The 13,372-nt window shown below is 35.4% G+C and overlaps 1 protein-coding gene across 4 annotated transcripts in view; it reads left to right on the top strand.

Annotated features, from left to right (window-relative positions):
• Window positions 1–13,372, top strand: part of LOC110374966 (uncharacterized protein) — a 415,421-nt gene that overhangs the window by 306,035 nt on the left and 96,014 nt on the right. The window lies entirely within an intron of this gene.

The raw sequence follows: 13,372 nt of genomic DNA, 5'->3' as shown, positions 1-13,372 counted from the left end.
ACCCTAGGGACAGAGTTAGTTGGTCTAACTTTGATACTAATTCTGGATTTTCTTATTAAACTATTTCTGACTTATTTGGTGCCCGCGTTGTTGCAGCTATAGAGTCAAATGCTTTTCTTTGGCGAATGTACTTGGATTAAAAGTTATCTTAGAAATATATAGTTTGTATATTTATTTGTTTTTCGTTAGTAAAAGTTTAGTCATATTTTAAATGTGATTGTATGTATAGGTTAACTTTTGGAACAGAGAATCCGAGGGATAGTCATATAAAACTTTCTAATCTTCTTTCTATTATTCTGTTCATCTAAACTTTCCAGTTGTATTATATTAATGCGGATTTACTGCTAGTCTTCAAACACGTTTAATTTGGAATATGAGTTATCACAATAACCAAAATAAACAATTAAATGAATGCCCATAATCATTATAAAAAGGACCAAAAAACATTTTTTTACAACCCCAACCCGTTTTAACCCGAAAAAAACTTTAACCCCTCGTTATTTCAGTAGGTACCCAACCCCCACTTATAGTGACCTCATTAACCGAAGAGTTTAATGTCGAGGGTCCCGTCTTTAAGTTCCATCTGATTCGGGACCTCGGGACGTAAATCAAGGAGTTCTTCCGATGACCCCTGGGGTCAAATAACTGCTGACGCTGTGAATTTTAAGTGTTCTTAATCTTCGATTTTTTTGAAAAGAGCTGTTTTAGGGATATTAGAGTGCAGGTCATTGGCCTGATGTTTCAGAAGTATGGGTGTAGGGTATTCTGAATTTATTATTGTGTTAGTAAATTAATTTAGGCAAAGAGTTTATTTGATAATTATTAACCGATAGAAGAATATGAAACGTTTGGGCTACATTATATTCGGGTATTCTTTAGAAAACGGGTGAAACCACTAGCGAAAACTAGTTCCTTTTAAAACCTAGTTTGAATCCCCAAAAGGTTATTTATCCAGGACTCAACAAAGCGCATTTTTCCTCTCTAATATATTGCATTTCCCGACACTTGAGTGACATTTACAAAAGCCACATTTTGGCAAGCCGCCGCAGCCGGGGAAAATAAGCCAAGTAGGAAAATAGAAATTTGCATAAGGGTACACTTTGTCCCTATTTCCATATACCGCGAATTGAAGAATAACAGACTTATGGCGGTTTTTCTTTTGCCTTTTCCGGGGTCTGAATTGGTTTTGCGTATGAGTAGGTAAACAAAGATTTTTGTAGGTTTAACGAAGGGTAAAGAAGTTTGATTTTTTTGTGGGTATACCTACTACTTTTAAGGCAGAACACATCACCTCAGCATCATATTTACTGTATGAATGACATTGCAATAAATGCCCATAGACCACAGTGAGCTTGTTTCAATAACAATTATAAAACATGTTATCTTTCTCTGCATCTGTCTGTCTGTTCGCGATGTCCTCGAAAACTATTGCACAATTTTTTATATAACTTTCATCAATAGATAACATGATGAAGAGGGTTTACATGATGGAGTCTCTTTTGGCAGTTTATTATATGAACTAGCTTCTGCCAGCGGTTTCACCCGCATCCCGTGGAAACTTCTGCACGAACCCGGATAAAAAGTAATCTATATATAGCCTTCCTCGATCTAACACTGAAAAAAAATTTCAAATCGGACTAGTAGTTCCTGAGATTAGCGCGTTCAAACAAACAAACAAACTCTTCAGCTTTATAATATTACTACCTATAGATAAGCAGAGTTAGATAGAACTGGTATTGAAATAGGGATTTAACTTTCTACCATATTTGTTTCTATACATAAACTGTGCATATCCCAATGTCTTGAAACACAACGGTTCTGAACAATACTATCTACTCTTAGCAGACACCTTCAAACTGTTAGGTTAGGTTAGGTTAGGTTAATAATTTATTCTCCTGTTCCTGAAAATTAGACCGTATTTGCATTGCAATTAGGTTACTTTTACATTAAGTACGCGTCTTGCGCTTTGGGATTGTTATTACGTAAATCTTATTGAAATGTTTATTTAGTTGGTTGTTTGAATTTCGACCTTTAGGTGAAAGAGTTAAGGTTTATTTTTGTTCTTTGGAGAGTTTAGAAATGTGAATTAAAATTAATTAATTACGTCGTAGTTAAGATTATTTACTTTCTGTAATTATGTTATTCTTTATATGTATAGTTAAGGTAAAATAATTTGATTATTCTTAAAAAAAGAAAAAAATGGAAATGTCTACTATTATATACTTAGGTATACATTTATTGCAGTGTTTGATGGCCCATTTATCACGGAAGCCTACACCTTACTATTCATCCTTGTGCGGGAAATATTTCCCACACGGGTGAAACTGATAGCTAAAACAGCTACAAATAAATTGTCACCCAAAAACCCAGAACTCATTCATTTTCACCCGCAACTTAAACCATAGACTATCTACCGTAGTCCTTCAATACCGTAATGGACGGCTTAACTGATGAAATTAGGCCCTTTTCACGGCATCGGAGACACCACGGTCTACCCTCGCCTTAGAATTTAAGGCAACTTTATTGCGTTTCAACTTAGATCAATTGATCAACTGGAGACGTACCTAAGCAAGTACATAAGACTGTTCGTCAAGTTTCTGAATGTACAGTCCGCCGGTATCTGGATTTCTTAATCAAAATCAAAAAGAATTAATTAAAAGTAAGCTAACAAGAAGCACTTTTCCAATTTCAAAATAACTTGAGACAGTCCCCTAAAACGCTCTTCAAAAATTCCTGTGTAGGTATGTAATAAATTAATAACAGGTTATGTATATTATGGTTATCATTGATTTGTAATCATATCGGTTTGGACTAAATTCGAGTTGTTTTCGTCTAGCGATTCTTGCTAGTTACTTCCCTCGCCACCAGCTCGTAAATTAACTTTTGCACATAGAGATTGGTGCTCACGGCGCGGCGGTTCCAAGCAGTTCAATGCTCTAAGCATTTCAGAGATTTTCCTGTAGAGATGTATTCAAATTATGGGGGTTTCTAAGTCCTTAAATTGGTTGAAAATTTGTGGATAAGGTTGTGAAGCGGTATTTAATGGCCCACAGTTGAGTGCAGTTTTGACCCAAATTATAGTAGAGTTTATTGGGCAAGATGCTAACCTTTATTTTGAGATGTGAATATATAATTTATCCTTTCTAATAAAACACAAGTGACTGTAAGTCTATCGCAGTACAGTGCCTGACACATCGTTTCTAGCGATTGAGACGACAGTGTCCATTATTTAGTATTCTAATGACCAAAAATTTACTTTTCTTATGTCGTCTAGATTTAACACATGATTCCTTACAGATTTTTTGTCATCAGACTGAAATCCAAAAAATTGCTATGTGAAAATCCTACCAATCTTAAAGTAATATAAAAACTTTTTTAATTATTCTAATTTTAGAAGCTCTAGAACCTATCTGATAATGATATTTCCACACAGTAAGCTTACGTATGTACAAAGGCATGTAGGTTAATCTAACTTAACTCTAAGCTTAGACTAATCAAAGGCAAATAACAGTAGTTTTTCTAGTAGTGTAGTAATTTACTGAAGTGCGACCTACATCATGCAATATTATTGATGTACTAGCAAATGTACTTCGTAATAACACATCGACTAGTTCTTAGGAAATGTGTCAGAAAATGCCAAGTGTGATCATTTGTCTTTTGCACATTCTAGGTGAAAACGCTCAACTAATTTCGATATAATCGATAGTAAATAATAAAGAGGAAACATATTTTTGTTTGTTTGGTTTATATCCGGAGAGGCTCCAAAACGACCAAACCGATTTGAAAAATTATTTCACTGTTGGAAAGCTATACTTTTCTCAAGTAATATTGCTATGTTTTGTCCCGGTAAGGGCAGTAGTTCCACGGGACGCGGGAAAATCTGCGGGAAATCGGCTAGTTTAGTGTAAAGTAAAGATTCTTAAGGCATGCTAAATTGTGGGTAAAAAAACGTTTGATTCTAAATAAATATTATAACAATGTTGCAGTAATAACAAACACAAAATACATTTACAAAGTCCTCAAACAGTAAAAGTCAACAGTTATTTTGAACTCACAGTTAAACCGTAGCTGACGTTTATAGCTTAACTGTGACGAATTTAATCCAAACTTGTAACTGCAGCGATGTTGGTTACATTGTGAATAGTTTAACTGGGCAGTGTAATAATGTATCCCACCCAAAACAAAAATGTGAAAGACTGCCAAGTTCGATAATATGGGAATGCTTCGCCTATAAAAGAAGTGAGATCTGAATAAGTACCAAGTTCCATACACATGCCTCAGTTAAAAATAGTTACTTTTTAATGATGTCACTTGGCAAGTTTTCATACACCTTGTTATAAACCTACTAAACGCAATGAATCAAGTATTTAATTTTCTATTAAAACTTGCCAAGTAACATCATTAAAAAGTAACTATTTTTAACTGAGGTATGTGTATGGAACTTGGTACTTATTCAGATCTCACTTCTTTTATAGGCGAAGCATTCCCATATTATCGAACTTGGCAGTCTTTCACATTTTTGTTTTGGGTGGGATTTCATTTATTTTTGTAAGGTTGTTTATTTTATTTTTTTCTTATGATGAAGTTAGTTAAGAAATGTCTCATTTATACTATCTTTCAGATTTTTAAATATGCGCTATGCTTCTTACAAAGAAATGAACTAGATTAACTCAATGGACTAGATTTACCAACTGACTGACATGACATGTTATCATATATAATGTTCGTGGATCAAAGTTACACATTCGTTATTTTCGAAAGTGATTCACACTTGGCCGTTTTCAGATTTTTACTTTACTTTGACTAAATACAAACCTTTGTACCATTCGAAGATATATTACATAAATATAGATAAATTTAGTTCGTTTTAGTTCCTTAGGGGTATAAATTTACACCGGGTATAAAACACCTTCATTATTTTGAAACCGACTCACACTTGGCCATTTTCAGATTTTTCCCTTTACCTTGACATAAAGACCTACCTCCATGCCAAATTTCAAGTCAATACGACCATTGGAAGTGGTCTAGGTTTTTGATGAGTGAGTCAGTCAGTCAGTCAGTCAGTCAGTCAGTCAGTCAGTGAGTGTATAGTAAAAATAGCGATTTTCTGACGTCAATATCTCAAGACCTACAATAGGTATATTCATGAAATTTTGTATTTTAGATAAGTGAGGGGGTCTCAACAGATACTAGAAATTTGATATGCGTAAATAAAATAGATTTTGAGTTACAGGGGGGTCGAATTTGGCCCGAAATGGTTCGTGTAATATAACCCACGGCCGGTGTGTCGCTTTTTTTGCTCGAACTTGGCGGACACACTGCCGTGTGTCTAGATGCTATTGTTTATTGGTCCTTTGAGATTATGGTCCTTTTCCTGGCATTGTAGGTCATTTCAACCGACTTTAAAAAAGGATGTTCTTGATTATGTAAATTTTCATTGATGTTTTGTGGACTAGAAATATTCTATACATTTCTTAAGCTCCCTAGCTATGTCTTACCGCGGCGCTGTTACTGAATTACCTCGGTCCTGGCACACAAAGGATTCCAGAAGGCATGAAAGTAAGTTGCCAGTAAAATTCTGGCACTCAGTCTGACTTCAGTAATCAGTTCATGATTTCCTACATAAAAAAGACTGCAACTCTACAATCTTTCTTCAAAATTCATCCTCCATCCTCCGAGCCTTTTTCCCAAACTATGTTGGGGTCGGCTTCCAGTCTAACCGGATTCAGCTGAGTACCAGTGCTTTACAAGAAGCGACTGCCTATCTGACCTCCTCAACCCAGTTACCCGGGCAACCCGATACCCCTTGGTTAGACTGGTGTCAGACTTACTGGCTTCTGACTACCCGTAACGACTGCCAAGGATGTTCAATGACAGCCGGGACCTACAGTTTAACGTGCCATCCGAAACACAGTCGGAAACACATTGGTGTCTAAGATATACTTAGAAAGTACATACAAACTTAGAAAAGTTGCATTGGTACTTGCCTGACCTGGGATCGAACCCGCGCCCTCATACTCGACAGGTTGGTTCTTTGCCCACTAGGCCACCACGACTTTTCTCAAAACGACGACTTTCTTCAAAATTAATTTCATATTTAAAATCGATCAACCATATTAAACCCTTAATACACTGCCACATTTCCCTAGTTTATTAGTTATCTTTCAGCGATATTTCGCTTCAGTCATAATGAGATTCTTCAGTAGACGCGCGTGTATTTCAGGCATTTTCAGACTATGTCTTGGGAGCCTGGCTTTTAATAATGTTTATGTTATTTTTTAGTCCAGCTTGTTATTAATATGGAGTTTAATTTATTCTTGTTTGCCAAGGAGTATATAGAATACATCATCATCATCATCATCTCAGCCATAGGACGTCCACTGCTGAACATAGGCCTCCCCCTTAGATCTTCTAAGATAGATAATTGGTTTCTATAAGGCATTGATTGAATTTCATATGTTGTCGTAATGAAGTTGAGTTTGAAGCTACTACCGATCCGTTTGTGCTTTTCTATCAATCACCTACTGCCTAGCATGGGGTCTCAGGTTCGATACATGTGTCGGGCCAAACTGCGGCGTGAAGATATTGCTCTTCTGTCTAGGACCAACCAGTTGCATGCAACCAGGACGTATTATAGTGTAGCCTTGCGCAAACACAGGTATATTCCTTCACTCTCATAGTCCGATGGGACGGCAATTCGACGAAGTAGCTTAAAGCCCACGAAGCGATTTCACCACGACCCAGGAATCGAGAAGCAACAATCACACTATACAACAAGGCAGTGCAGCGTGCTTACCTGTTGCCAGAATTACCTACTTCCCCCAAAATAAGGGTGGAACCAGGTCAACAACAAACCTTGGGATCTTAACTATGTTTTCAAAAGTCAGGTAGCATTGTTACCCGATACCAAGAAAACGCGGAACAATACATGTTTTAACTTTAAACTAACTTTAAGTTCAGAAGGTTCGTTTATTGTTTGAGTTAACTGAACTCAGTTCAGATATTGTGTAGCTGTTAGTAAAGTTTAGTTAGAATTAATGAGGTTATCCTGTAATGTTTTTGGAGGGTATTGATTTCAAAAAGTTTTGTTAAGTTAAGTTTGTTAATCGTCATTATAAAAATGTGAATTTTACATTCATATTTTAAGAAAATATGATGATGATGTCCTCCTAGCCGATTATCGGCTACGGCGGCTGTTCTCATGTAAGGAGATTAGCCAACTACGCAGCACATTTTATAGTGCACGAGCATTTGCGCAGACACAGGTGCACTCACTATTCCTTAACTCTCATAGCCCGATGGGACGGTAATCCGACACGACCGGTGAGAGATCAGGCGCAGGACCGACATTTACGTGCTCTCCGATGCACGGGTGTATCAATCACCAGCTTCCAAGCTCCGGGCTGCTTTGTGAAAGTCTTCTAAAACCCACAAAGCGATTTCGGCCCGACTCGGGAATCGAACCCGAGACCTCGTGCTCAGCAGCCGCACTTGCGACAACTAGACCAACGAGGCAACTCAATAATAAGAAATAAGAAATAATCAATAATAAGAAAATATAAGAATATATATTGAACTTTTAAATTACAAAATAAGTAATCTTTTGAACATTTAATTTTAATTTGCGCCCATCATTAAACTAAAATAGTTATGTTACAGACAGGGAAAAGGCTACCATTTTTTAAGTTAAAAAAATATTATACAACTTAAAAAAAATACCGGCCGAATTGAGAATCTCCTCTAAAATCAAAATCGAAACTCATTTATTCAAACTGCAAAACAGCACTTTTCGATCGTAAAAAAAAATACAAAAGACAGCCCCCAAAACGCCCCCTTCCTCTTTTTTGGAAAGTCGGTTAAAAATAAAGGTTTGCTATTTGTGAAAAAAAAAATTATGCTTCAGCATTTATTTTTAAGAAAACCCTTTTATATACATGTAAATTATAAAGTAGTACATTATTATAAGAAAATATGAACTCATTTAAACTATGTATAAGTAAATGTAACACTACAAAGCTCTCTAGCTTCGCACAATGATCGTTGATATAACGAGATGTCTGTAACGACAGTCTTGTTATCGCTGAAAAAGATGGAAAAAATTCACTATCTTAAGTTAAACCAGAATATACTTATAAAGAAATAGAGTTTTTTCTTGACTGTGTAAGAAAGGGTTATATTTTTTTCACCTAGGTATATATTAATTTTCTAGCTATTTGTATGTTGTGGTTTTGGCGACATCCTGAACTTTACCTGAACTTTTGGATACCGATTTAGCTTACGCTCCGTTCGCCTTCCATCCGCTGAATCCCGTTCGAACTACTTCACCCACTGGGTAAAAATTAGCCTGTGGTACTACTTACCCGACACTGAAGTTATCTTTCAAACTAGACCAATAGTTCCTGAGCATAGTGGTGTTCAACCAAATAAAATCGAATTTCAAATGTGATAAAAGATCACAGAAGAAGGAAATAAGGATCAGCAAAAATATTCTATATGTATAGGTACTTACATGTTTATGTAGGTATGTATGCTTAATATATCGATAACACATCAAACCCTTTTGCAAACGGACCCAAAAGTTTGTGCAAGTCAATTTACAAGTTTGCGGTACAAAATTAAATGGTTTATTACCTCATAATGTACACAACCATAAAATGTATGTACATGTATTTAGTTCCAAAGCTTACACGTGGATTACAAAAGATGTTCTTTTGTTTGTCTGTTTATCAAAGCAATTTTCCATTTCAATCATAATGAAGGAAAATAATGTTTATTGTGTAGGCAATTACCGGTTTCTATATAAAGACTTGTTGGAGTGGCAGAATATTTGATTGACGGATTTCCTGCCTATTTTACGCAATTACAAGTATTTAGAGCCTATCTACCTGTCACTGGAGTTTATCAATTTTATTCACAAAAAATATTTTTTACGCATGCCTATAGTATGTACCTACATATATATGCATACTTGATTTTGTTAAGAAGTCAATTACCTACTTTATTTTGTTACTAGCTTTTGCCCGCGACTTCGTTCGCATGAAATAGTGACTTCCGGCACATTTTTGGTTTGACCAATAGATGGCGCTATATGTCCGGAATATATATATATATATTTTTAAATAAAAGCTATCCTATGTCCTTTCTCAGGTTCCAAACTATGTCTGTACCAAATTTCACACAAATCGGTTCAGTAGTTTAGGCGTGAAGAAAAGACAGACAGACAGACAGACAGACAGACAGACAGACAGACAAAGTTACTTTCACATTTATAATATTAGTTAGGATTTAACTTTGTACTTATATGTATTGTATTTATATGTATTGTATTTATTTTTCATTATAAAACGCCTCCATCAGAAGTTTTCATTTACCTCCTACCAACAAACCTAATTAAAACAATATTCTCATTACGGAAACCCGCAAGATTATGTTACACAGCTACACAAAACCCAAATAGATGAAGCTATTGAAATTCCCTGTCCAGCCTAAACACACAAAGTTATGGCACTTTTCAGCACCAGGCCTAAACAATCAGAGGGCAGAAATCCTATCATAATCCCCCTTCAAAGAACCTAGATAAACAACCCTTAGGTGCATATAAGGAAAGCCACAATCTATATACAGTAGGGAAAGAAGTACAGAAGGCCCAATTAAAGCAATTTTGTTAGTCATATGGCTTTGTGATTGTTTGTTACTCGTCTAAGGGCTGATTTTTCAATCATCAGTTAACTTCTATCTGAGGAATAAATATGGCGGTTTGACATATTTTCCATACAAAGGCTGTCAAAACGTTAAAAATATTCCTCAGATAGGAGGTATCTGGCGGTTGAAAAATCAGCCCTAAGAGAAAGCTACTGGACGGATTTCGATAAAACTTTGCGATAGTGCGTACATAGATCTGAATAACGATTATGATACTTTTTATCCGGGTTCAGGATGAAGTTCTCTAGAGATGCGAGTAAAACTGCAGACAAGAGTTAGTTGTTTAGAAGTTGTCTTGTAAATTTTATGAAATTGCTTTTTAAATTTTTTGCACACCTTTTTTTGAAATAATGCCATCTCACTTGTATATGCCATTAAATTACATTATTTGAGGAATAGCAAAGTTCAGTAAAAGGTTTATGTACATTGAGTTCATACGATAAGGTCTTACGCATGCTTGTAAAATGTGTTTCAGTACGTTGTGTGCCAAATCTTCATAATTACATTCTTTTGCAAACTTTGAAATTAACATGACATAATATCGTAACTATTTTCTAGGATAAAATAAAAAACTAATCTTGTGAAACTTCTCCTTTTCTCTATCACTTCACCATATAAAATGTCGAATCCCTGACGTAACACAGTAAATCAGTGGATCGGTGACACCCCGTGCCAGCCACATAGATACACCACGATAAATACTAGATACGCCTCAGAAAAACTGTGACATCGTGACAACACGCATCCAGCCTTCTTTATGTGTGATTGTTCATATAAAAACGACGGGCGCTCCTATAAAATGAACCGTTTCGACGTTTATATTGCATTAAAATTGTCAAAATGTGCCCGTTCCAGCCGTTTTGTGTCTGAGTATGAATTTTCTTTTGTTTTATTTCAAACGATGTTTTTGGAGACCAATATTTTTTTTCTTTTGAGTAATTGGTTTGGTACATTACTTAATTTTGAATTGTACGTATATTAGCCCGAGTTACTAGTTTCTTAATTGATATCTACAGCCATGAGAATTGCCTTCTTTGGAATATAGTAAATAGACCGATATTATATTTACTTATACATAACAGAGAACATTTTTGGCAATTTCAAGCCTTTTGTTAGACGGTATAGAATTCATTTTCACTCAATCAAGTTGGTAGTGAGCTAAGGTTTTATATTTAGTAACAGTTATTATAATCGAAGGTCTACAGGTGCATAAAGTCACAGGACGGTTCAGTCTGTTGGCGGATTTTCTGCACTTGTAGGTTCTCATACCTTGGTAACGATTGATGTTATAACATAATTTTCTTATACCTTACAGTTTTTTTTCACTGTGTTTGAACAATATCGACAGAGTTTCTGAGTTTTGAGAGTTGCTCTATAGTGTAAGTCTGACATTTTCGCCAGACTTATAATTTGCTAAAACGTAGAAAAATTTACTATCAGACTACACCAAAAGGTATCATTGTTAAGGCTGCGTTCAAAACAAACTGACTGTCAGCCGCCGAATGTCAGCGTCTATGCATATTAGGCATAACGTTTCGTCGGTTAGCTGAGAACAAAAATGGGAATATGTATGGAAATACAATAAACTACGTAACTTTCGCTCACATTCGGCGGCTGACAGCATGGTTTGAACATGGCCTAATAATGGAGGCAGATGTTTAAATGTTTATGAGCTTCCTAAAAAAGTACAAATAATAACAACCTTTCTTCCAATATAATCATGAATTCTTCATTAATCCTTTTAACTTCTGCATTATTCCTCATACGACACATACAGACACGCAAACAGACAAACATGTACAATGTACAATAATATCGCTCGTCTAGTTGACCGGGAGTTTAATTAAGTCAGGAACGTGGGACAATCTCGTGTCTCAGAGGTCCTACGTGAGTTTTGTATAGCGCTAATATATGTAGATATGTATCTGTATCTGCTATAATGTTAGGAGTAAAGTTTGTGTGTTTGTCTGTTTGTTTGTTTCGAGGTTATCTCTGAAAGTGCTGTTTGTGTTTGGGGATAATGTATTAAGATGGAAGTTTGTTGGTTTGAATACGACTAAAATGTGATCGGCCTTGTCTTTTCCCTAGTCGAATCCATCAAAAGGAAATAACTGTTTTAAAGCGGGTTTCAGATTTTTGCTCTCCTTCTGAATAACTTAAGTTTAGCTTAAAAAATATGTATGTGATTTTAAAATGCCAATTTGCTACACTTTGCTTTGCTCGTTCTTATAAAATCTAATCTTAATTCCAAAATATCTTCCCTACCTTATCTTCAGTACACAATTTAACTTCATACTACACAACACACTGTCGTCTCCCCACTAAAAATAACTTTTGATGACACCTAAAAACCCTTCAGTGGTCACAAAACTGTCGTTTTGGCCCCAAAAGGCCTCCTACATTTCACTTAAGGCCCCATTTATAATCATTTTAAGTTATTTATCACTGGAGCCCCTTAGAGCCACAATCTCATTATTTTTATCCGGGAAGAGGAGGTCCATTTGGCTGAATTATGGAAGCTTGAGACTGCTAATGTAAGGCCCAATCAAAGAGATCGATATTATTTAAGATTATGTATTGATTTTGGTTGTATTGCGCAGTTGAGTGAGCGTGGGGATCAGGGTTCAGTTTTTTATTTTGATAAATAATCTAAATTGACGGTTATTCAGATTGTACTAACCTTATCCGTTGGGAAATAATAATAAAATAGCAACAAAAAAAGTAATGCATATTACTCTTTTACATAAAGTTATAAAATTTATTTTATGAAGTGGAGTATGATGATTATATTAACCTAATAAATGTCATATACAATGGGGAAGGGTTGCAAAAGATACAATAACAGAATCAATTGATACACGGATAAAAGATTTTTTGCTCTAATTTGCGTTCAAAATTGAAATCAAACTATGTTTCACCCGCGGTTTCTAACGGTTCCCGAGAGAACCACTTCTGGTACGACAAAATATAACCCAATTACTAGAAGATATATGTTAAATGTCTTTGCCCAAGCCTTCTTTAACAAATGGGCTATCTAACACTGAAATATTTTTTTCAAAGCGGACCATTAGTTCCCGAGATTAGCTTATTCAAGCAAACAAACTAACAAAAGCTTCATAATATATTATTAGTATCGATAAAATCGATGGCCCAAAAGGGATTGAAATAATCCCCAGCTTCAGTGAAAGAATATGTAACTGAAATGTATCAAAAGTTCTAGATATGTTCCCTATTCGAGTCTCAAAGGACCATACCACGCCAACTTACCAACTTGTAAGAATTTTAAAATAACAGTCTGACTAGTTTTCTGGGAAGTTCAGAACACAATACTTCGAGAAGAGTTAGACTGGAATTTTATGGAACTATCTGGAACTTTCTGGAAGTTATTCCGATATTCATTTACATAGTTTTGTACTGAAATAGGTGTAGGTGTAAACATACATCTTCTTTTGAGTTTTATTTTTAGTTTTTTTGTTTGTTTGAGCGCTTTAATTATTGGGTAATTGAAAAACCTTTGTGGTAATGGTGTTATTTGTGGTTATGAACGTGTTCGAAACATTGTTTAGGGAAATATAGAAGGCTTGTTGTAATCCGTATTTTTATGCTAGAATTATATTTTTACCGCAGTTTTCAAATTGGACCAATAATTGTTGACATTGGAACGTTGAAG

The sequence above is a fragment of the Helicoverpa armigera genome, chromosome 25, assembly GCF_030705265.1.
Source record: "Helicoverpa armigera isolate CAAS_96S chromosome 25, ASM3070526v1, whole genome shotgun sequence".
NCBI classification, from domain to species: Eukaryota; Metazoa; Arthropoda; class Insecta; order Lepidoptera; family Noctuidae; genus Helicoverpa; species Helicoverpa armigera.
Note: the sequence above shows the minus strand (reverse complement) of the source record. Positions and strands in the feature narration are given on the sequence as shown.